The 22,683-nt window shown below is 43.8% G+C and overlaps 1 protein-coding gene and 1 long non-coding RNA gene across 2 annotated transcripts in view; one reads left to right on the forward strand and one right to left on the reverse strand.

Annotated features, from left to right (window-relative positions):
- The window catches only part of CTDSPL2 (CTD small phosphatase like 2), a 44,370-nt gene extending 33,871 nt beyond the window's left edge, over positions 1 to 10,499 (reverse strand). The window contains exon 1 of the mRNA XM_050903318.1: positions 10,290 to 10,499. The gene's annotated coding sequence lies outside the window, so the exon portion shown is untranslated. The remainder of the gene's footprint in view (positions 1 to 10,289) is intronic.
- Positions 10,500 to 11,767: 1,268 nt separating this feature from the next.
- Positions 11,768 to 19,609, forward strand: LOC127020805 (uncharacterized). Its single transcript, XR_007767111.1, has 4 exons — positions 11,768 to 11,862; positions 12,859 to 12,950; positions 17,405 to 17,516; positions 17,792 to 19,609. It is a non-coding gene; the product is annotated as an uncharacterized LOC127020805 (long non-coding RNA).
- Positions 19,610 to 22,683: the final 3,074 nt, after the last annotated feature.

A 22,683-nucleotide genomic window follows, 5' to 3' on the forward strand; every position in this document is an offset into this window, starting at 1 on the left:
AAATTTGAATGGAATAGAGGCAGCTAAAGTCCACTAATCTCCACACTCAACCCATATATCTGTAGCTATATATTTTAAAACAGAGAAATCTGCAAGAACAAAAAGCACTGATATCAGCCGTGAGCTTACATGGTTGATGGATTTTTTCCCAATCATTCCCCAGTATTAGGAGTAAACCTAGCCTCTCCATCAGGAATCCCACAGAATAAGAAAGGGCCGTGCCACGTTCCAAACCAATGCAAGTCTTCTTGACAGTGGTTAATTTATTACATTACAAAGCAGTTACATTATAATTTGGGAGAATTTTCCCGATACTGAGGAGACCTAATTTAACTTAAATACCAAACTTAATGCAAGTTAACTTAAATGCCAAACAAATACTTGGAAGAAAGTTCATTGTCACCTTTGTGCCATGTAGTATATATGACAGAGCACACAATACTTTTCTCTAGAGGCACTGAAGAAACAATTTAGCAAAATCATGGAAGAGTATTCTTGACTTTTATAAACGTTTTAATGAAAACAGAAGGAATGCTTTCTATTTCCATGCCTCCTTCCTCTACATCCCTTCCAGCTCAGTAGGTACTTTTTCATTGTGCATTATGACCAAGGGGGGGCGGGAAGGGGGAGAGGGAAAGAAAAGGCAGCCTATAGTTCAGTGATGTTTTCTCCGACAGTAAAGTCAATTTAAGGAACTATTCATTCCTCCGCTGACTATGCCGTTTGCTGCCTTTCAGCATGTAGTTGCAAGACGTTAGTTTTTGCAGAGCAGCTGGCACAGGGAGATCCAGCCTCCCCTTCTCCAGCACAGCTCACTCTCACCCGCATGACAGAGTTTGCTGCTCTGACAGGCTGTGGCTCCACGACAGCCTAAGCCAATCTAGTTGCTGTCGTACTCCTGCACCCACCCTGAGGCAGCTTTGGCACTCAGATAACCCTCCATTTAGCCATATTTTTAGGCCAGCTTAGTAAACTGAAATGTTTCAACACAGAATCACGGGAACAAGGGGTGGAATAAAAACATACAACTCCTGGCAGGGGAAAGGACAGCTATAGTAGTAAACCAGCAAGCCCAGGGCATGGGGTTAAAGCACTGTACTATGATCATCCATGTATAACTACATAACTTAACACAACTGTTCGGCTGTCAGTGTGCTCTCTGGCACAGTCACGGATGGTATCCATAGCATAGCATTCTCCTGGATGGTGCTCAGGAACAGCTCAAAGCAATACATGGGAGAGGGCTGTTCCCTACAGGCAGGACCGAGGAGGTCACCCTGTTCTGGAGGAAGAGAGCTTAGCTGGGAGGATGCAACCTGTGTCATGCCACTTGCTCTCAAGGCCAAGGAACACTTCCTGGCCCATTTCACTGAGGGGTCAGTGGGACTGCAGCAGCCAAGAGACTGTTCTAAGCCGCTGTGGAACCACAGCCTCAGCTGCTCCAGTATTAACCGTGAGGCTGGGTTTTTGTGTGGATGTGATCACTGAAACTATTCAGGTTTAAAATTTTCCTTTTATTTTCTGGCACATTATTTTAACAAAGACCATCCAGTCACAAATTTTTAAAGCAACAGTATTTTATGTCATGGATTTCATTTGCTTATTGTACTCTTTGATGGGCTGTATTCTTTAGCATAAACATTGATAAGCTTTTTCTATTATAGTTGATTTTTTTTTACAGCCTTGTTTCTAGACAAAATAAGGCTTATACAATTGCACTGTCCATAACTGTCTGTCTGTCAGTTCTCCTCTGGTAAATGTGGAACCAACTGACCAACATCAACCCAATTTCCGGGACTAAGTTCCTACAAGTTTTCTGAAAATCAAAAGCTATGTAGGTAAGACAGACCCTTTTAGCATCCCCAATAAGTGAAAAATGGTCACAGCCCAGTCCTTGGCCCACATCCACTCTGGCTACACGCAGACACACTCCACCTTGTCTCCCTTCCTAGCCTGCCTCTGAAAAAAAGGTCAGCTTCTCAGCAGAGACAGGGCAGTGAATGAACAACCATGCGTTCTGCTTCCAGCTCAGCCAGCAAGCAAACCCATTGTAGGCACTTCAGGCACCAAGAGGGAGAGCAAACACGAGGTACTCTGACTGGAGGCGGGGATACTTGAAATACCGTGGACAGAGAGTTTGGAGATATTACAGCAGACAAGAGGGCTGGAAGGCACAAAATAATACAAGTCAGGGGGAAAACAGACCTTATCAATTCTTCTGTTCAAGAAACATATAACTAACTGGATTATTTTAGCTTGCACTCGTGATTGTCTCATTAAGAAGAATCCTCATTTATGACACTTACAACATGACAATAAAGTAACTCAGAAATAGTTTGAAGAAAAATGCTAAGCACATCATTCATGCAAATGGTTAACATCTTTTGTCCCCGAGCACTACGGTGGATCAAAACTCCAACAGAGTAATATTTAAAAACCTGCACATTAAAGTGTGTGTGTGGGGGGGGGATCATTCTCTCCTCATCCTTTCAGTATCACATATGTTATAAAACAGAACTTAGTTTTTTGAACTCTCTTTGAACACAAAGGATAAACAAAGTCCACCCAGATTAGTTTAAACAACCATCTATTGCAAACCGAGTTAATTCAGCTGACTCTGTGCAGAAGCAGATGAGGTGTGTCCATCTAGCCACAGGGAAAAGAGTAGAGCTAAGCTATGGAACTCAAATAACAGGTGAAAAAGCATCCATTCTGACATTCAGAAAACTCTATACAGATTTTATGTGATTTGCTTCTATCCTGTGACGGTTGACTGAAGGCTCTTAACTCTCTTTTACAGCCTTTTCACATCAGATTTGTCCCTTCTTCTATCAACTGCTGTGTGCTTCTCACTCCTTTCACAAGGAGCTTAACACAAAAACTTTAGAAGTGGCATGGCATCTTCTGCCTTCTCATGAGGCAAGATGTTGTTTAACGTAAATCTGCACCAGTTTTTTAGTTTGGATTTAGTGTGAGCTTTTGAAACAAATCTCATCGTCGCATTTATAGTGCTTCGGTTCACATAACAAAGCAGTCTCAGAGCATACCAACTGGAGTCCTCTGACTGAAACTGAACTGGAACATACACTTCAGCCACTAAAGGACACAGGACCAGACCGACTTAAAACCTCCAGAAACACCAACACAATGGACATCAAGTCCTCAACACCAACAGACTCATTCTACAGGTCTGTTCCTATTGCACCACACTATTCGACAATATAGATGAAGACTGACAACACTCTGAGTAAGCTGATATAACAGTATTGAGTTTATCAGCATAGTTACTTCAGTTTAAAAATAAAACTAAACCATCAAACAAACAAAACCAAAAGCCCTTTACCCTAGTAATTCTGACAAAATAACAGCTATCTGCAAATGCAGGCAGAGAGCCTTTCAAATTCCCAGCAACAGAGTAACAGGCACATTAACAGTTACACATATTCCTCTAACCTTACAGCACCTAAACTAAAAGGGAACAGAAAATACATAAAGAGGACAAAGAGAAAAGAGCAATCTTCTTGAAATAACTTTTTAATTTTGAAAGCCTGGACCACTGATCACAAATGTTTCTTTTCTAATCTTAAACTATTTTATGGTTTGGAACCCTATTATGTTAATCCACTCAGGACATTTTTGTATTAACTATTAATCTTTGAGATTGAACATTATCAAACATTTTCCAGGTATATAATAAACCAATCTCCTATCAAAACAGAATTATCTTCAAGGAAGTCCAACAGAGTAATTAAGCATAACACCTCTTCACCTGAAACTGTAGCTATACAGCCTATTTTTCCAACTGAGCTTTCAAAGACTTTCTAAGAGCACTAGTAAGCTTTCTAGTCCCTAAGCAACACAAAACTGAGGAACAATAAATCCAGTAACTACCACTGTTTAAGAATATCACTTTAGCTACATTCAAGTCTTCAAAAGTTTCTTCCAAATCTGTATTTTAAAGAACATAAATTAAAAGTATCAAGATTACACTAACTTTCTTGTTTTCTTCTTCAATAGTCATCAGTTCTGTCCTGATAAGCAAAATAAATAAGCTTTTCCAAGCGCATTTAAATTGATTTAATTACAACTGCTTGGTCTTGACAAGAGTTTAAAGTGTCAAATAAATTGAGCTAGGTAATTCAATCAAATATACTATATTTAAATCTAGTATACACAAAGCCCATAAGTACCTTTAACGTTCTTGTAGATATTTCTGCTATCTATAAATTACCTCCTCTACTTCTCCCCCCCCCCCCCAAAACAAACCTTAAAACTTCAGTTCATACTATGCTTTTCTTTGGCAAACACAGAAACATAACTGTTGCCTATGGAACTACTAATAACTAGCTTTCTCTTATCCTCTTTATTTGTTTCTTAAGTTCTGACAGACGTTCTTCTTCCTCATTTCTCAGACATGCACACAGATACACACAACAGACACAGGACTGCAGCACAAGCACTATGCCACAGTTAGCCACATTTTCAAAAGAGAATGAGCTCAGCCCTCACCTATAGGATTTATATACCTCCCACACCTCCCAGGTGATGGATTTGAATCAGGTGACCAGGCATCACACGACAGCCCAAAGGCATTATTTCATATAAAAGGAAGCCTGCTGCACCTAAATGAGCTCCCCTAGGATAGTAAAATGAGAGAAGTTCTGGGAAAGGGAGAAAAGAGAAGCAACTCAGGTCACGTTATCTCATATGAAAAGGGTATTGGAAAATGAAGCGAGGACAAAGGAGACTATAGAACCTAGCTGTTACCTCAAGTCAGCCCACTCCTTCCTGAAACAGTGAATACTTCAAAAACACCAGCTGTAAGATGTAAACTACAGAAGAGTGAGCCTAGAGGAAACTACAATGGATGAAGCAAAATCCCACCACAGGGGGTAAGAAATAAATATACCTGTATTAGACTCTTTGCTCTAGCACCTTCAGCCCCTGTATACTAAGCAGAAGATACTGAGTACCCTTGAAGCTCTATCTAGACTAAGGAAATCTATGTTAGACTGTGTCTAAACCAGAAGCTTTACCAGTACAATATTACCTGTTAGAAATGTGAAAGGAAGAGGGAAAGACTGTTTTTCCCTAGTCAAATATAGCTAGGATAACAAGCCTCCTAGTAAGTGCAAATGCAACTTGCTCTGGCCAAAGGAACCCCTTTGTGTAGGGGTTTTACCACTAACTAGGCTGGTACTGCTGTGCCAGTAAAGTCCTTGTGGTATAGTCTAATCCTTAGATTGAATTACTTACCTTCCTCTAATTAGCACCTCCTAAAATATAGGGTGAATAAAAGCAATCATGTTTTAGAATGGCCTAAAGTAAACTGAGTTATGATTTAGACTGAATCAGTGCAGGTAAAGCTAAATTGCTTAGAACAACTGCTCTGATTTGATCTGAGTTCCTGTTAATTTATTAACTTAAATTAGCTATTCCTAAACATAGCCTAAATAAGGACAGGTTCCTTTTCTTTCATATGAGGCTTCAAGGATGCTAACATGCCCTACAGTATCACCTTCCTAGCCTTACTCTGCTGATAATGACACTCCTGCTGTGTTGCCACTGTGTGTGTTTATATATATAGAATAAAGTAATTTATTTATAGGTAAATTCTAATCCAAATGTTTTGGAGTCTTAGATTTTTTTCTCCTACTTACACTTGGTACATTGGCAATGAATAGTAGGATATATTTTTTAGTATTATGCTACTTTAAGTATACATAGCTTATTTTCCAGATGCTGTGGAGTTAACAGCTCCTTTTAGTTAAACTTATTTTCAAGATAATGTTATATTTAAAGTTACACTGCTACAATAAATCGTACAAATTCAAAACTAGAAGTGTTTTATGCCTTCTAACTAGATTCCTCACCCAACAAAAAGAAATTCTGATTTCAGACAGAAGTTAGGACTGTTAGGGATAACTTCAATTTCCATCACCTCTTCTATATGCAACTCTGGCATCCACACCACTTAGTGGACAGAGGACCCTCATTAGATCTGACGCAACAGATAGGCGGCTTCCTAAATGTTGGCTTTAGGGTTATTTTTAGCTAGATGCATAGAAATCTGATTGATGGGGCTAGACTCTCATGAAACTTTCCCCACGGGGAGATGTATTTTTTTATGTCACAATACAGCAGAGATCAATGCGGCTGCTGAGTTAATCCTGTCCACCAGTGGCTGCACATTTCCTTCCCCTTGGCTTGTCCACAGATCTCAGTATTACCATAAATACTGACCCATCAGATAGGGAAACTGAGGCAACAAAGGACATCAGATCACACATCTGACAGTGTTGGCAAAGGTGAAAATACACTTCAGGCTGATACTCAACTCAGTATTTTCTTATACCAGACTGTCCTGATAAGTGTTTTCCTTGGATCACGAGGTATGATGAAATAACTTCTTATTTTCTGTAGTTAAGAGGACCTTAATCAAAGTAATTACTGAAACTGATCTGATTGGGAAGTAATCTATTTAGAAAAAGTTAAGACTGCCAACTGGGAAGCTACTATCCAACTCTGAAACTGATTGCTTTAGATGTGCATGATTTCACACTTAATTTTTCAAGTGCTATTGAAAATGTCTTCACCTGTGAATATAAAATATTTATTTTTCTAAAATACTAAATAATGGCCATCTAGGCAACTCAACATGTAAACAACATGTTATACTGGCTTTCAAGTATCTCAGTGTATGTGAGTTTCTCCTCCAAGCAATCAGAAGAGATAGACTGCACTGCAACTAACACTGCACTTCAGCAAATTAACCTATGCTTAAAGTACTCTATAGGGCCTGACACTCTCAAAATCCCTGCCTGAGATAGCTGCTCTTTTTAAACAAGCTTGTAAAGAGCTTACTGTTCCCTTACAGGATCAGAGCAGCATGATTCAATTTAAATAGTCTGCCCCCTAAAAATTGTAATCAATTATGAATTTGATTAAGCAACTATGCACTTATGGTGCATACTTGCATTTTTTGAAGACTTAACTGGGATGTGTAAACATCAAATGAACTTTTCACATACAATATATGAAAAACAATCTTCCATTTAAAATTTACAGGAGATTGGTGCCAACACTTTAGTGGTAATGTAAGCTGCCAGCAAATGAAAGAATTTCATTCAGACTTAGTCCTTTACTTTCTGGGCTAATAAGAGTAAGAACCATATCTGATCTACTCACAGTAATGACTCAGAAAGGCACTTGTCTGAGAGGAAAGCTCCTGAGAAAGTACGGAGTAAGGATGCAGTCACAGGGGGAGTGGAGACACACGACAGCCTTTAAATCTGGGCTAATCCTAATAGTCCTATGCTGACATTATCGAAGTCCAAAAACTATCATACATAGGAACTGGCTCCCCTAGGGAGACCAGGCTGAAAACACATGGATAGGGAAGAACTTGTACAGGGTTTGAATAAGGAAAAGCTACAAACCCATAAACTGGAAAAAGCAATTTTAGAGTTACACAATTACACCGGCTGCAGCTGTGATCTTGAAATTATCATGATGATGTTCTGGAACTTCCAGTTATTTCTTCAAAAGGGCAAGAAGTATCAAGCTTCTGTCAGAGGATACATATGTCTAGAAATGCACATTAATTTTAAATTTCTGCCAAATTCCAGTCCTACTTGATACATCCTGCTTTTACAGACTCACAGAATGGTTGAGGTTGGAAGGGAACTCTGGAGGTCATCTTGTCCAACCCCCCTGCTCAAGCTTTTCTTGCAAGCTCTTGCCAAAATAGTTCAGTTTGACTTTCAGTATTGGTTCTTACAAAAATGTGCAAGTACTCCAAGTTATTACTCCACTTACACCTATGAAAAAGTTTCTTCCACGGGAATGAAATATTTGCAGAGAAAACTGTCAGAAGAGAAAATGTGATTCTTAGTCTTCTGCAAACACTATTTTTGTTGGTGTCAACCTCAGCAGCATTACAAGTGATCAAAGAAAATAAAAGCCAATACAGTATGGAAAAACTTTGTAAGATGAAGACTAAGTTTCCTTTTGAATGCAGTAGACTTTTTTTTAACTGCTTAATGCTATTCAGCCTGCAATAGTGTCACGTCAGTGTGCTGGGGAATCAACACAGTGGAAGGAAGTTATCAACACTTGCAGTGGAAGTCTGAAGATGGAAAATTACTTTTAAATTATGAAAATGCATGTACAGCTCCAGCATATGTGGAATGTTTACATCTTTAGAAAAATGATCTAACTGTACCATTAAAACTCTGGGACAAACTGACAAGAGAATTTTTTCTTTAATGAAAGAACTTTCTCAGATGAAACAGGAATGTCAGCTTGAGTGCATACTCCACTGACTGGAACGGGATCAAGTCTTAACTAAGTTCCACACAATGTTTTCAGGGGAAAAGTGGAGAATGTTTTATGGAATTTAAGTCTGGATTTGGCTTGCATCCTAGAACATATATCTTGTTATGAAAACTGCTGAAACACTTTTAAGCGGGCAAGCCGCAAGTGTCCTTGGAGCTATCCAGTCAACTGGAAGTCACAGAGGCAAAACCTCCTAAAGTAGAAAAGCTTGAAATTGGAAGGGGGGTGGGGGGGTGAGGGAGGGGCAAATCTTGGAATCACATCTGTTATAGAGAACTGTTCGCTTGTGCCTACAACATGAAGTAGTTACAACTTGTTTTCTGCTATTGTCACAGATCCAATATGTTACTCTAGCTAAATCATAATCTCTTCCTGCCTCAGTTCATCCATGTGTAAACCTGGTTTGCTAACTCTTACCTTAATGTGTCATGGGGCTTAATTAATAACACTTAGGTCTTTTAAGCCCTCTACAAACATTAACTACTTCTTGTAACAACTCTCTGAGGTATTATTATCCCCATTTTTACTGATGGAGAAATGGCAAAAGAGGTTGTGACTTGCCCAAGGCAACAGAGTAATAGTTACATTTAGAGATCCTCTTTGTGAACTACTGTATTGTAACAGTGGAAACTTATCAAGAAAGGCAAAGTAAATAATTACAATCTCAAAATAACTTTTAAAAGTGCACCATAAGCAACTGGAAGACTATGAAAAACCTCTACCAGAAACAATAGGCTTGGGATCAGAACAAGTGCTACAATCATCATCGCAGAGAAAGAAATATCCTAGGCAGATCTAGGCTAGAGCTCACCAAAACAGTCACAAAGAAATAGTAAGACCTGTCCTCTCATGTGCTCCTAAGTACCATAACATTGAGCAACAGGCTTGTACAGTACTCTCTAGTAACACAGAAGTGAGCAGATAATCAATGTGGTATGCAACATGCTAATACCTCATGCCACGTTCCCAGTATTGACAGGGAATGCCAATAACGGGTTTAGATGGCGGTGGTCCTGCACGTTACTGGCCGGTACATCACGGCCGCCTTCCCCCCCCCCCCCCCCCGCCCTCACAAGTGACAGCAGACAAAGTTGGTGTTATTCCCCTCTGCCCAGCCGCGCTGACATCCTTCGCAGCAGCCTTTCGCCGCCCGGGATCCCTGTCCGGATAGCCTGCGGCGTCGCGCCTGTGCCCGCCATCCGCCGGGGAGGCAGCGGGGCGGCAGCCCCCCGCCGTCCACACACACACACCACACCCCCCCCCCCGGAGCCGGTGACAGGCACGTCCAGCGCTGCCGCCCCGGCGCGGCGACAACAACAGCCAGCAACAGGCGCGTCCTGCGCGTTCGCTCCGCGGGAGCCAGCGCCGAGCATGGCCCGCCCGTGTGTGTAGCAGCGGCTGGGATGCAGCCCGCGGAGCTACGCCCCCTGAGCCGGCCCGGCCCGGGACGCGCCCCCGCCGCCCGCCGCCGCCGCCCCCCGGTGCGCACAGCGCAGCCCCCGCGGCGCCTACCGCCGCCGCCCGGGGAGCGGGACGGGACGGGGCGGGCGGGACGGGGGGCGCCCGGGCGGAGGAGACTCACCGCAGGCCTCGGCCTAGAGGGGGAGGCGGGGGGGGGTGTCAGCGCGGGGGTGACAGCCGCGCCGCCCGCTCCTCCGGGGGCAGGGGGCTGGCCCGGGAGGGCTGCGCCCCCGCTCCGGCGCGGCCGGGGCTGGCTGGCCTCCGCGGCCGGCGAGGGGAGGTGAGCGGGGAGGGACGGGGTGTCTCCGCACGCAGCGGGGCGCGGAGCCCGGCGGGCGGGCGGGCGGCCGGGGACGCGGGGCGCAGGGGCCCGCCGCGGGGCAAGGCCCTGAGGGGAGGCTCCCGCCGGTCACTCCGGAGCGGCCACCCCTTGCCTTCCCACCTGATCCCGGGCTGGGACCCCGCGCTGCCTGAGCCGCCGCGTCAGTTACCTGCGGGTGCGGGGTGCCGGGGAGGCGGGCCCCCGGTGTCCGGGTCCCCGGCGGCCGGGCCGGGCCGGGCCAGGCCGGGCGGGCGCCGCTGTGTTTACACCGCCGCCGGGGCTCCGCGCTCCGCAGCCGCTCAGCAGCCAGTCGCCATTTCCCGCCTACCGACCTGCTACACCGCACGGAGGGACCCGGATGGGGAGAGGGGCCGCCGCGCAGGCGCAGCCCGGCCGGGGGAGGGGGGCCTGAGGACGGCGGCGCCGGGGCAGGCCGGGAAGGAGGGAAGCCGGGGCCTGGCGCGGGGAGCGGCGCCCCGAGGCGGCGGGCCCGGCGGGCGGGCGGAGAGCGACGGGCCGCGGTGTCAGCGGGGGTGCGGGAGAGGGCCCGGCCGCCTCTTCCCCGGGCCGGGAGCCGCCGCCAAGGGCGGAAGGCTGCGCCTAAGGCGCCGGGGCCGAGGGTGCCTCACGCGGAGGAGGCAGCGGCCGCCTCGCTCTCTTGGCGCCGAGCCGAGCCGACCGCCGGCCCGCCGCGCCCTGAGGTGAGGCGAGGGGCGAGCTGTGAGGAGAAGGGCGGGGGCGCGAGCGCTGCGGGGTCCCGCCGAGCCCGGGGGGATTGGGGGGGGCGGCCGAGGTCCCGCCGCGCCCTGAGGTGAGGGGGGAACCCGCCGTTGGCGGCCCTGATCGAGGGGTGCGTGGCTGCCGGAGCCCTCGCTCCCGGGCCGGGTCGTGGCGGCCTTCCCGGGGCCCTGCCGGCTGGGGAGCGCCGGGACCGGCCGGCAGCGAGCCGTAGGGTGGGGGTGAGTGGGCGCCCGGGCTGGTCGCCCCCCGGTCCGGTTCGGTTCTCCCCCCCCCCCCCACCCCCGCGGGGAAGACCTCACCCGCTGCGGCCGGGAGGGAGTGTTTCCCCGCGGAGCAGCGGTGCGTTTGCGGGCGGGAGTAACGTTTTCCTCCGCTCCCCGGGGAGGAAGCGGCGCGGCGGGAAGTGCCGGGGAGGGTTCGCCGCGGCCGGTGCGCGGCCACCGCTGCAGCCGGAGGGGCGGGCGGGCGGCGGCGGGGCCTCTGGGCGGCGGTGGGGTCGCGGCCCCGTTGCCGCGGCCCGGGGATGCTCCAGCACCGGCCGCGGGGGAGGCCGCCCCCGGTCCCCGGCGCGGGTCAGTCGCCGCTTCGGCCGCCCCCCTCCCCTGCCCGGGTGGCCTCGGTTCCCTTCTGGCAGCCTTAGAACGCTCCCCTCGGCTGGTCAGTCTGGAGGCTGCTGGCTCCCCGCCCGCGGGTGGAAGCGCCCTGCCGGTGTTCCCGATTCTGCCCTCTCGCCTGACCTGCCGTGTTTTGGATTGCTCGGCTTATGTAGCTTTACCTTCTTTTCCAAAGCATAGAGCAGTGCTAGTTTTGTGGTTTCAGTTGCTGTTTTAAGACGCCTGTGGAGTCTAGTGTGAAGCTTTATTTCCACTTTCTCTTTTTTTTTTTTTTAGGCAGCCTCTTTCGGTGTGAAACGTTGAGGATGCTGCATGCTTTAGTATTTGAATGACTTAATGAAGGACCTTGACCATCTCATGCAGTAAAGTATAAGAGGATGTAGCGAGGTTAGATTTGTAATTTGAATCCTGCTGAACTTGTATGTCTACTTTTTCTTTCTATTGGTGATCACTTTTATCCACCAAGCTTTTTAAACAGAAATCTTCAGTTCTCAGGTTAACACGTGTTATGACATTAGGATAACTTCTCAAGGTATTGCTCAAAATTGAATGTTTTCACAAAAGTAGCTTGTATCCATGTTCTCTAATTTAGCAGTAGGCAGAAGCCCACACAGGTGTTGTGTGTTTTCTTTTTCTAGTACCTGTTGACTCCCTTAGCTTTTAAACCTGGATCATATTATAAAAGTCCCAGCTCTCTAGTCACTTAAAATATTTATTGGCTTGTTAAACTGAACTACATCTGCTGCTGTGAAGCCAAGATTTGTTTTAGAATTCTATCACAAGACTCTAGTATTCTTTAGCAGAAGACATTATAAAGCTAATTTTACCATAGTTTCTTAAGAAAAGAGGTAATAAAAAGGCAGTGGAAACAGTGTAGTCCTCATTCAGAACAGGTAGCCTTATTCCTTTAGAGCATTGAAGTGTTTCTAAAAACACTCATTAGCCATAGCACTTGAATATTTTTTCATATGATCAGCTGTGAAAAAGGTTAGCTTGGACATGTTAAAACTTAATTAAGATTGTTTGTCAGTCCATTAAGAGGAACTAGTATGGCAAGATAACTTTGTGATGTCTCATACTACAAGCCCAAAAGGACATTCACTGATACTTAGAAAGTGGGAGTTTTGAAAAATGGTAGGTGGAAATACTTTTTCAAACCATGTAATTAGAATGAAACTAGCTGCCAGAGGAAATCATTCAGCAGGATTCAAAGCAAGCAGATATTTGTATGAATACCAAAGCGGCCTAGTGCATTTATGACGAAAGCCAAAAAAAGTTTTAGAAGAGGGATTAAAGCATACGACTCAGAGTTCAAATTAATCTTTATGGGAATGAGAGCTGTACTTTTCTGTGTTACAGAATATTAAAATATGTCTTCCACAGTGGTCTTGTGCTCTCTTCGAGTTACCTGGTTCTGAGCCATGTCCGGGAGAGGGTATTGGACCAGCAGGATTGTGAGCTTTGCCACATGTCAGGTGGGAATATGTAAAATCATATTGCTAATTGATGTTGCTGTGAAGGCAAAAGTTCAAAGGTCCACCTGCTGTAACCTGTTCCCCGCATTATAATGTATACCATGAAAAGAGCATTAGCTCTGCGTGTGTGTAAAATGTAAAAACGCTGAATAATGCCCTGTCTGCCTGTGTACACATGAAGCATTAGAAGCTTTGAATGTGTATTCAGTTCAAAGAAAAGGCTCATGTATTGGCAGCAGCGGTTTTTCCCCTGACAGTGGATTTCAGGCGCTCTGTCAGACTGAGATATTCTAGGTGCATGTTTTCTTCGCTTACAGAGAAACTGATGGGAAAAATGTATAGTTGCCAGAATGTTGCACATTCTTGAAATGGTATACTCTGAATGTTCGTCTGAAAGGCCATTCTTCATATTTTATGATTTCCTCTCAACTCTTTTTTTCCTAAGTCTTGCTGATCCGTTAGCTTTGTGTTTATATGCTCATTTAAAATGACCTGCTCTAGAGTGACTTCCGTGTTTGTTGTAGAGATTAAGTATTGGTGAGTCTACCAGTTTGTCTTGGTAAGCGGTTTCAAATATCTGCAGTTAGGGGTTGTATTTTGTTTCAGGTTTGAGTTTAAGTTCCAGCTATTGCATCTAGCGCTTCTCAGCAAGATTCAGAAGTCACGCACTGCTGGAGTTCCTCTTCCATGTGTCAGGACCCACGTGCAGGGATCAGGTCATCCCTCAGAATTCAGTTTCATAAGCTAAAATCCTAAATCTTGCCTTGTGGGCTTTGCTTTTTCAGGGAGAAAGGGTTTAATTCCCCAGATAATTTGGGGGAGATGGAGGTCTTCCTTTACGTTCTCTCTAGTATTTCGGCATCCTACTTGCAGATACCACTTGGTACTCTGAGCACAGCAGTTCAATCTAGTTCATTTTGCCAAAGTGAAAATAACTGTGAGGTGACTGAGAGATAGTTGTTGTATAAACAAAACAATTCTTGTTTGGGTTTATATTTTTAAAATTACCTACTTCCAGTATTTGTTGTTTATTTTGCTTATCTGAAGGGAATAAGTTTTGTTTAATAGGTAAACAGAACCATGCACTTGACTTAAATGAGAAGCAGCTACCAGGCTATGCTTGCTCCTTCATGCCTAGACGTCTGTGATCCAATCTGTCTGTCCAGGAACAGCTACAGACTTGCTGTTCTCGTTGCTGACACTTCAGCTGACAGGAATCAGAATTCATATGGTACTGTATCCCCCTACAGAAACAAAGGCAAGCACAAATTTAAATGAACCTCTATGTATGTTTGATCTAGCACAGTGCAGCATTGAAGATTGTCATGAAACAATCCTCTGGGGATAGAAATACACATCCACAAGTGGTCAAGCCCAGTTTTAGGAAGTTAAACTGTAGAGTATCCATACTAGCAATCCCGTTGTGGCTACGTGGGGAGAGTTTGATATAGGTTGAGGAATTAGAGTATTGCGGTTTCTATATTGGCATGAAGTTCTTGCATAAATATCATTACTCTGTTTCTGGCTGGCTTCAAAATTCCACTGCATCCTCGTAAATAGGTGTATATGCTCCCAATTGGTTTGGGGTTTGGTTTTTTTTTTTTTCTATTTTATTTAAACCAGTGCTGTACTAGAGAAATACAGTCTCCTTAGTCCTGGAGTCAGCTAGAAAGCTCTAGCTAGTGCAGAACACTGTGCTGTTTCTCCACAGTGGTATAAAGTGCCCAATCTCACATTTCCTAGTTTATTGCAGCAAGATTTTTGATCCTATTAAATATTCTGGTCTTTCTCCTCAAAGAAGGGTCCCAGGTTACTTAAACTTTAAGTTACATACTTGGGTCCTAGATTACTTAAAGTTCTGTATATATCCTGATATAAGGATTGCAATTGACAGCTAGATTTATGGCATGCTGAAATTCTCCGTAATACGGATAAAGTGGAAAGTTGTCAGATACAGAATTTCTTAAGAGGCTGGTGTTCAACAGTGAAATGGATTCTGCTAAGAACTCGGGACCTCAAAAACCTTGCTTCAAGTAAAATAGCGTTTTTCGATCCAGCTTTTCTCCAATATGCAAACAAAATAGTGGTATTAAATATATTTATATAGAAGAAGACCTTTTGTACACTGCATTACATATATTTCTTTGCCTTGGGAACATGCAAGAACATTTTGACAGCTGTTAATCAGTTTTGTTGATTCACTGTTTTGAGGATGTGCAACCAATGTTGATAACGCACACCACATTTTGAGCAAGCTTAATAATGGACTGCTTGTACTAACAATTTTATTGTTGCTACCTGAAAAACACAGTTTTAGGGTAATAAAATGTCATGAGTTCAAATAAAATTTGGGCTTTTCTTGTGGCATATGGAAGTTGAAGAAATCACTTCTTTCGTGTTTTGTTGGGGTATGTGCAAGTATGTAAATTCTTTAGTTGCTGTAAGGTATTCGGGAAGGAGTGAACTTGTGGAGTGGAGGTAAGTTCTCCACATACCACCAGTACACACCACACGTGTATTTGTTCGGGCAAATCCAGAAGAGTTTGAAGTGAGCAGGAAACGGCTATGTGTGCAGAAAAGTGCCTAATTAGTGGCTGTACCGTAAAGTGACAGATAAAGACCTGGCTCCTCTTCCTCTTTTAATATTGGTTGGGCCTCTGGCAGGTCATATATTGAACTGGGGGGGGAGATTTAATGTAGCATTTTATAAGTGAGTTTTCAAAAATTGTTTATGCAGAGGATCTACTGCATGTACTGATGTTAAACTGAAGCAGAAGTGCATGAGGATGTGTGTAAAGTCTAGTCAACCTTGTGTATTTTCCAGGCAAATTATGCTGTGATTCACCAAAAACATTTAATGTTCTATTGCAAAATACTTGCTTACAAGAGATCTTTTGTTCTGCAGGCTTTGGATTTTTCATTGTTTATGATTTTGTCTATATGAAAATGTAAAATGTTAACATTTAATAAAACACATACACCATTGGTTATTTAGTATCTGTTTTCATCTTGTCACTTTAATCTTCAAAGCATTTTAAGCAGAATGCTCTTTGTGGCTATTAAAATTCTGAAAAATGTGGTTATTTGTAATTTGTTTCATACAGAGCTGTTTTTTACCTTTTGGTGAGATACTACACATCAGTTTGTTTGGGTTTCCTAATGTTTAAACTAAAATAGGTTCATCGGTGAGTGTTAGGTTTGTGGGATCCGTGTAACTTTCAGAAAGCTTTGGGAAAGCCTGTTTGCTGAAAACCTACAAAAATGGACAGTTGGGACTAACTAGAATAAATTATTTCTTTGACTGTTCATTGTAGGTGCCTGCATTTGTCATACTTGTTGAAATCATCCTTCAGTCTTGGCAGCAAAGTCTTCAGCTTACTGTTAATTGTTTTCCTTCTGTTCGTTACAGAGGTACTTGGAATTTATGTAGTCATGGCTATGCTGAGGTTTTTCCCACTAAGTAGGATAAACACCCCTCTAATTTCACACTTAACTAGGTTTGAAGACTGAATCAAGTCATCTTAAGAGGAAAATTTAGTCTCCTTCTCTCCATCCCTTTTTTGGGGGGAGAGAGAGAGAAAGGAACATTGAAGCAAGGAGGAGGGGAGGGAGGAAAATAACAGTGGCAGAGAGAACATGAAGTGAATTCTGGTTGGGGTTTTTTTTCCCCTCCTCAACAAGCTGAATTTTTACCAGCTTCAAATTTCATGTTATGTCTCTGAGGTATAAGGGAGTAGTCATATTTTGAACTGAAACAAAGATTTATTCTCTGATTTTCAACAACCTAATTGATTGGAGCTGTCTGTAATGGAGTAACAGTTGCATAAGCTTTGAAAGTTCATATCCCATTTGTATGCTAATGTTTCTTCAAGTCAGATTTCTCTTCAGGGCTGGGCATATAAACAAAGTACTGCAATCACTTGCTGATCAAAAATTACTTGGGAATACATATTTTCTCAGTTTAACCTTGGGCAAAATATTTTTGGCATCACAGCATTCATTTACATGGACTTGTGAGTGCTTTTAAAGTATAGCCTTTTATAATTAGGGTTTTTAAAGTTTGGTTATTTATGCAAAGTGTATAGGTGTTTTGTTCTCTTGTAATTTTGCATTTGAAATCTTTAGGAAATGGGACAATTGCAAGAATTTTCTTGGTCTTTGATATGGTATCAGCTCTCGGTATTTGAGGAATTCAGTATTTTCCTAAACTTCCTCGCACAGTTGTTCTGTGTTGATTAGTTTATGTCTGTGCTGTGCTTTGAAGCTGTAAAGTGTTGTTATTCTTTAATTAAAAAATCGGTAGAGATCACCGTGTGTAAATGGATGCAGATAATTCACAATACATTCAAAGCAATTAATCCAATAACCCTGCTGCCACAGTCTGTATTATATTTTTAATTACCCCGTTATTCTACTGGATGCCAAAATCTGGGGTTTGCATCTTGTCCCTCAAGGGGGAAGACATCCCGATGTCTGCCGTTGGGCCAGCTGTGTCATACCTTTACACCAAGCGCCATGTGTAACGGTCGTTCGCTTTACTTAACCCACGCAGCTTTCACAGTTCTGGTAAGTTTTGGAGACAGGTAACGGAATGATTGCAGGCATTTCTGAACGCTGGTTTCACCCGCCCTAAAACTTCTTGGCTGACGTCAGACCAAGCTCAGGCAGCATGGCGATGCAGTCGGCGCTTGCGCTGCTTACTGGGTCACAGCGGTAGTTACTGTACTTGGCGTTTGCAGTGGCACGAGAGGGAAGTAGAAGAGGGTTGAGTTACGTGGAAAACTTCCCAATACGTGTACGTGTTCAGAACATAAATACTTCTTGCGCCTCTCTTTTTGAAGGATGTATACATTTCTTCGATGGAAATTGGTTTGCTGGATCCCCTTACTAAGGATGTCGTAAACTGGGCCCAACAAAATGATCTTACTAAAGCCGGATCCGAATGGGTTCAATTCTTCACTTCACTGGATTCATCCCGCCTCACTTCAGGCACGTAGCCTAGATGTCTACGTCAGGAGCCCCTCACTCACGTATTCCACGGAAAACAGGAGAGAGAGTTGAATCTCCATTTGGAGGAGCCTGTTCCTCTCCATTAACTGTAACAAGAAACCCAGAACGATTGGACACGTCACAAATGATCCTTGCCAAGTGCCCAAAGTTGGGCAGGATGAATCAAAGCCCGTGTACCAGGATCAGCTTAGTGCTGCTAACAGGTACTGCGTCTGTCTGTCTGCCGCTCTCCACATAACTAGGTTTCCATTTTATTGCAACTTTCAGTATGATTTTGATTAGTAGATTGAAAAAACTAAGCGTAGGGAATGAAACGGAGAATAAAGTCTTTGGGTTACCCCTTAATAAAACTTTTGCAATATTATGATGTATTGCAAAATGATTTGGATAATTCAAACTATGTGCGTAGTCACTGCTAGCCCTGACAGCGATCCAGCTGTCGTGACGCTTACTTAGAAAAGTATAAATACAAGAGGAAAATTTATCATGTTAGGATGTTCCTTATGTTTTAGAAGTATTTTTTTTTAGATACTCAAAAAGTGACGCTCTTGATGCAAGGGTCCTTCCTGTGTACTTAATCACAGCTCTAAATGGGAAGGTATTTAACATTTGAAAAAATGTCTGTTAGACACAGCCCGAGACAATTTGTTCTCCCTTATCGAATTTCCTAAGTTTTCTGTGAAGATTATTAGCAGATGAAATTCTGCATGCTCGGGAATAATCCCGCTCTTATCCTTGCATACAGAGCTATGTATCTTTCTATGTCAGAAAGAGGTAAGAATGCATAGCTTACAAAGCAAGAAGTAGACGACCTTTCTGTTATAATAATTAATGTCAACGATCATGGTTCTTAACACTGAAATTGGGTCAAAAATGTTGTATCATATGCTGTTTACTGTTTTCATAAAACACCAATCTCTGTTCCTTTTGCCAGATAAGATTTCCAAGCTTTACTTTTTTAAAAGCGATTTTAATTTTTACCCCTAAGGTTTCTCTCTTGGTTGAAGACACTGGTATGGGATGAGCACAACAAAGAGGGAGCAGTTCGTTACGCTGCGAGGAGTTCTGGCTTAGGCCAAGGGCCGGGTTTGGCGCGCTTTCGCCGTGCTGTCCTCTAGCAGGGGAGAAGCTAATTAAAGGGGAGGGGGTGATGAAGAATTGGAGCCAGAGGGAGAAATCAAGGTTTATCAGCGACGGTCCTTTTTACTCCAAAGGTACTGTTTTCTTCAACCCTGTAAAAATGAAATGTTTTTCACTTTTCAAAATACATGGTGGCTCTAGGAAGGAACGAAGCTGTTGGCCACCAGTGTCTCACAAGTTAATACAGGTTGCTCAGATGTAGATTGGGGAAAAACATAAGAGAGTAAATAGATTTTTCATGTTGCTTTTGAATAGTGCTTTTTCTTTTTCCCTTTAATCTCCAGTCAGTAGGAAGCCCAGTTTCCAATAAACATATTTACCCCAGTTTGGTGCGTGTTTGCAGGGTTATGTGAGGGTGGAGCTGTTACTCTTTATGGGCTGAAAAAGTAAGCGTAGGGAAAAGAATGAACTAATCAGAAATCATTCTAGAAAAAAATGGAATAACTGAAATAATTTTAGTTTTCCGGTACAGTCAAAATAAAGTATGCGCTACCCTTTCTATCAGCTGATGCTTTTGTTTTCTTTTTTTTTTTTTCTTTCTTCCAATTTAAAGAATTGTATTAAAATTCAGCTAACATGGCTTCTAGAAGGGCAATGTGCCTGGCCGGCTAAAGCAATTGCTGATAAGTAAATCTAGTCTGAATTCTGTTTTAAATACTGGCTTTTTCACGCCGCCGTGGCTGGAGGTTAGGCTTTGGTGAGAAGCAGGGGCTCTTCTTTACCACACTTACAAATTTTCGTGTCGGTGACAACGCTGAGCACTCAGCAATGCGCAATTGTAAGGTGACGTGAAGCACTTCCAAGTGCATATGAAAACTGGATGAAAAGATACGAAAAGGTTTGTCGGTCCTGTCGGCTGCTTTTTTCGAGAGACTACTCCTTAAATGCATTGCCATGTAGATGAAAAGGTATTTATAACATGAGCCTTAGAACAAGAACGCGATGAGCTGCGTGCTGCTTTAGCTATCTGGGTATATTGTTTAAAAAGATGTGGGCTGGGCCGTCATGTAAAGATGCTTTGTTTGGTTTTTCTTGTAAACCAGTTCCACCAAATGTGAGAGCCAGTTTTATTTTAAAGTCTAGCTGGTGGTTTCAGGGAAGCAGATGCTTAAGTAGCTCGCGCTCTCTGAAATATGTCAACGTTTTGTATGCTGCTATTTCCATGGAAACGGGTATTGGCTCAGCAGAAATGGCATCGGGATTTCAAAATTACATTTTAAAAAACAAAATCAAGATAGGTTAGTCATTTTTAGTCATAAACACCGGTAGTGGTGCTGAACAGAACCTGTCTTTTGAATATATTAGGTATAGTCATGCGAATCCGCAGAGCAGTGATTAATATTTTAAATTAATGTTTTTAAGAAGGGAGCTAGTGTTTGATAGACCTTTATTAGAAAAACATGCATTTATTACGTTTTGTTCAGCGCATGCTCTTCTACATACTTGAAGGCAGCCACAGTTTTATCGCTTCTTTAGGCCTCCACCTTCCTCAGAAAAGGTGGAATATGTATTGGCTGAGAACTACAGACTGCAGCTAGTTGGCAAACCACACTTTTTTTAAAAAAATACAAAGCAGTGGCTCATGAAACACAGAACTGATAATTTGTGAGTCTGTAATCTTTAGCAGCATGTAAAAATGAAGCGAGCCCCGTTTTTTTTGGCTACTTTGCCTTTGGGGACATTTGCTTTAGGAATAGCCTACTTCCAGCCAAAGTCGTTACCCCAGTTCAGCGTTGCTACAGCATTAAAAAATAGGATTAAACCAGCGGGACTTGTTGCTTCCCAGGATATCGTGCAAAGAACAAACCTCATGATTCGTTCACAATCAATCAACCTCGCGTTCACAAACAATGTGAAGTTGAGGACAAGGGGCTCCAGGAATTCCTGAAAAATGAAGATGCCTCTATTTGTTGTCTTGCCTCTTCAGCGTGATTATTCAGACATTTCTTTTCCAGCTCAAGCAGTGGTTAGATGCCTTTCTTCGCTGTGAATCAAATCTCCCGGGTCCTCTGGCGAAGAGCTGTTGGGAGCGAGGCACGGAGCGGGAGAGGAGGCCTGGCTGAAGGAAGAGGCAGGAGAAGGCAGCACCAGCAGAGAGCCGCAGCGTTGTGCTGCAAGGCCGGGCTGCGCGGGCAGGACCCGGTGCGAACGCAGTCGGGAAGAGACTGCTGGCATTGTGTGAGGAGGAGGAGGAGGGCAGTGAGGCAGAACTGCAGCCGTGAAGGAGAAATGGGAACGAGAAGGTGGCACGGGACGGACTGGTGGGGTGGGGGAAGCAGCAGGAGCCACTTGTGTGTGAGGGGAGATGGCTCAGAAAAAGAGCTGTAAGGAAACCACCTACAAACAAAACCAACAAAAAGCAAGGAATGTTGCTCTAAAAGCACTGGCAGTTTCCCAAAAGAACACAGAGGTTTGGGGGTTTTTTTAGTAAAGTGGAATTTGACAGAACAATTCCCCTTAGAAATAAAATTCTTTAAACATTGGATCACTAAATAATGAAGGGTAAAGTGCTTAGTGACCTAAATTGGATTCCTTAAAAGGATACCCACTAGGATCAAACTGTGTTTCTATATGGGCTAGACTTGAGCCAAGTATTTTCCCAAAATACAGAGGCAAAACGAGCCTACAGCTCCTGCCTGCAGCTTGCTGCCTGTCTCTGAGTGCTTTTCAAAAGGGAATTGGTGGCGTTTGCCTGTCGTCGTCAAAACTTCAGTGAGTGCTGTGGGTTCTGCCACAGCACGAGCGCTGCTCATTCTGCCAAGGAGACACAACCCAACCAGAGACGAAATTTTCTTCCAAGACAAGACACTCGTGTCTCTCCTTCATAACTCTGTATTTCCCCCTTCCTTGGTTGATTACGAAATAAGCCATAAAACTCATGAGTATCGACTTCTCAAGGAATAGAACAGAAAAACACAAGAAGCAAGCATACTGGTTGAGACCAAGTGTCCCTCTGGGCTGGTATCTTCCCATTTTACCGTCTTCTTCAAGTAGTACGAAAAACATTAATCTTTCTCATCTTGCCTAACCCATTTTAAGCTGTAAGTAAGGTGGGTGCAGACGTAGGGATGTTTCCCGGGAACGGGGGATGCGGAGTGCTTTGTTAGCTTTCAGTCGCTGCAGCGGTCAGGCACCAAGTCATTTCTCGCCCAGGTGCTGTCGGTGCCACCTCGGAAACTAAGCCTTGCTCAAACCACGCGCAGACGACAGCAGGGCGGGTGCGTGTCGTGAGCTTTCTGCGGCCGCTTCCAGACCAATTCGTGGCGGAAGGGAGGTAACCAATGAGCAATTAAGGCATTGAAAGCTAAGAGGAATGTTGTTTTCATTTTTACGATCCTTAGACCTAAAGAAACGTAACGTGGGGCTATTCTAAATATAAAGTAAGAGACAGCCTGTGGCATACACGAAAACAAGAAAAGTTATCCGTAATAAGAAATTGATTATGCATATAATAGTTCTAGCAAGACTATAACTATAGAATTCACCTCTTTCCCAACATCAGTTATCTAATGATTTTGTCCAGAAATGCCAGATAACGTCATTCCGTAGCGTACAGACAGAAGTAACCAGGTTACAGGGAAAA

The sequence above is a fragment of the Gymnogyps californianus genome, chromosome 11 (assembly GCF_018139145.2).
Source record: "Gymnogyps californianus isolate 813 chromosome 11, ASM1813914v2, whole genome shotgun sequence".
Taxonomy (NCBI): domain Eukaryota; kingdom Metazoa; phylum Chordata; class Aves; order Accipitriformes; family Cathartidae; genus Gymnogyps; species Gymnogyps californianus.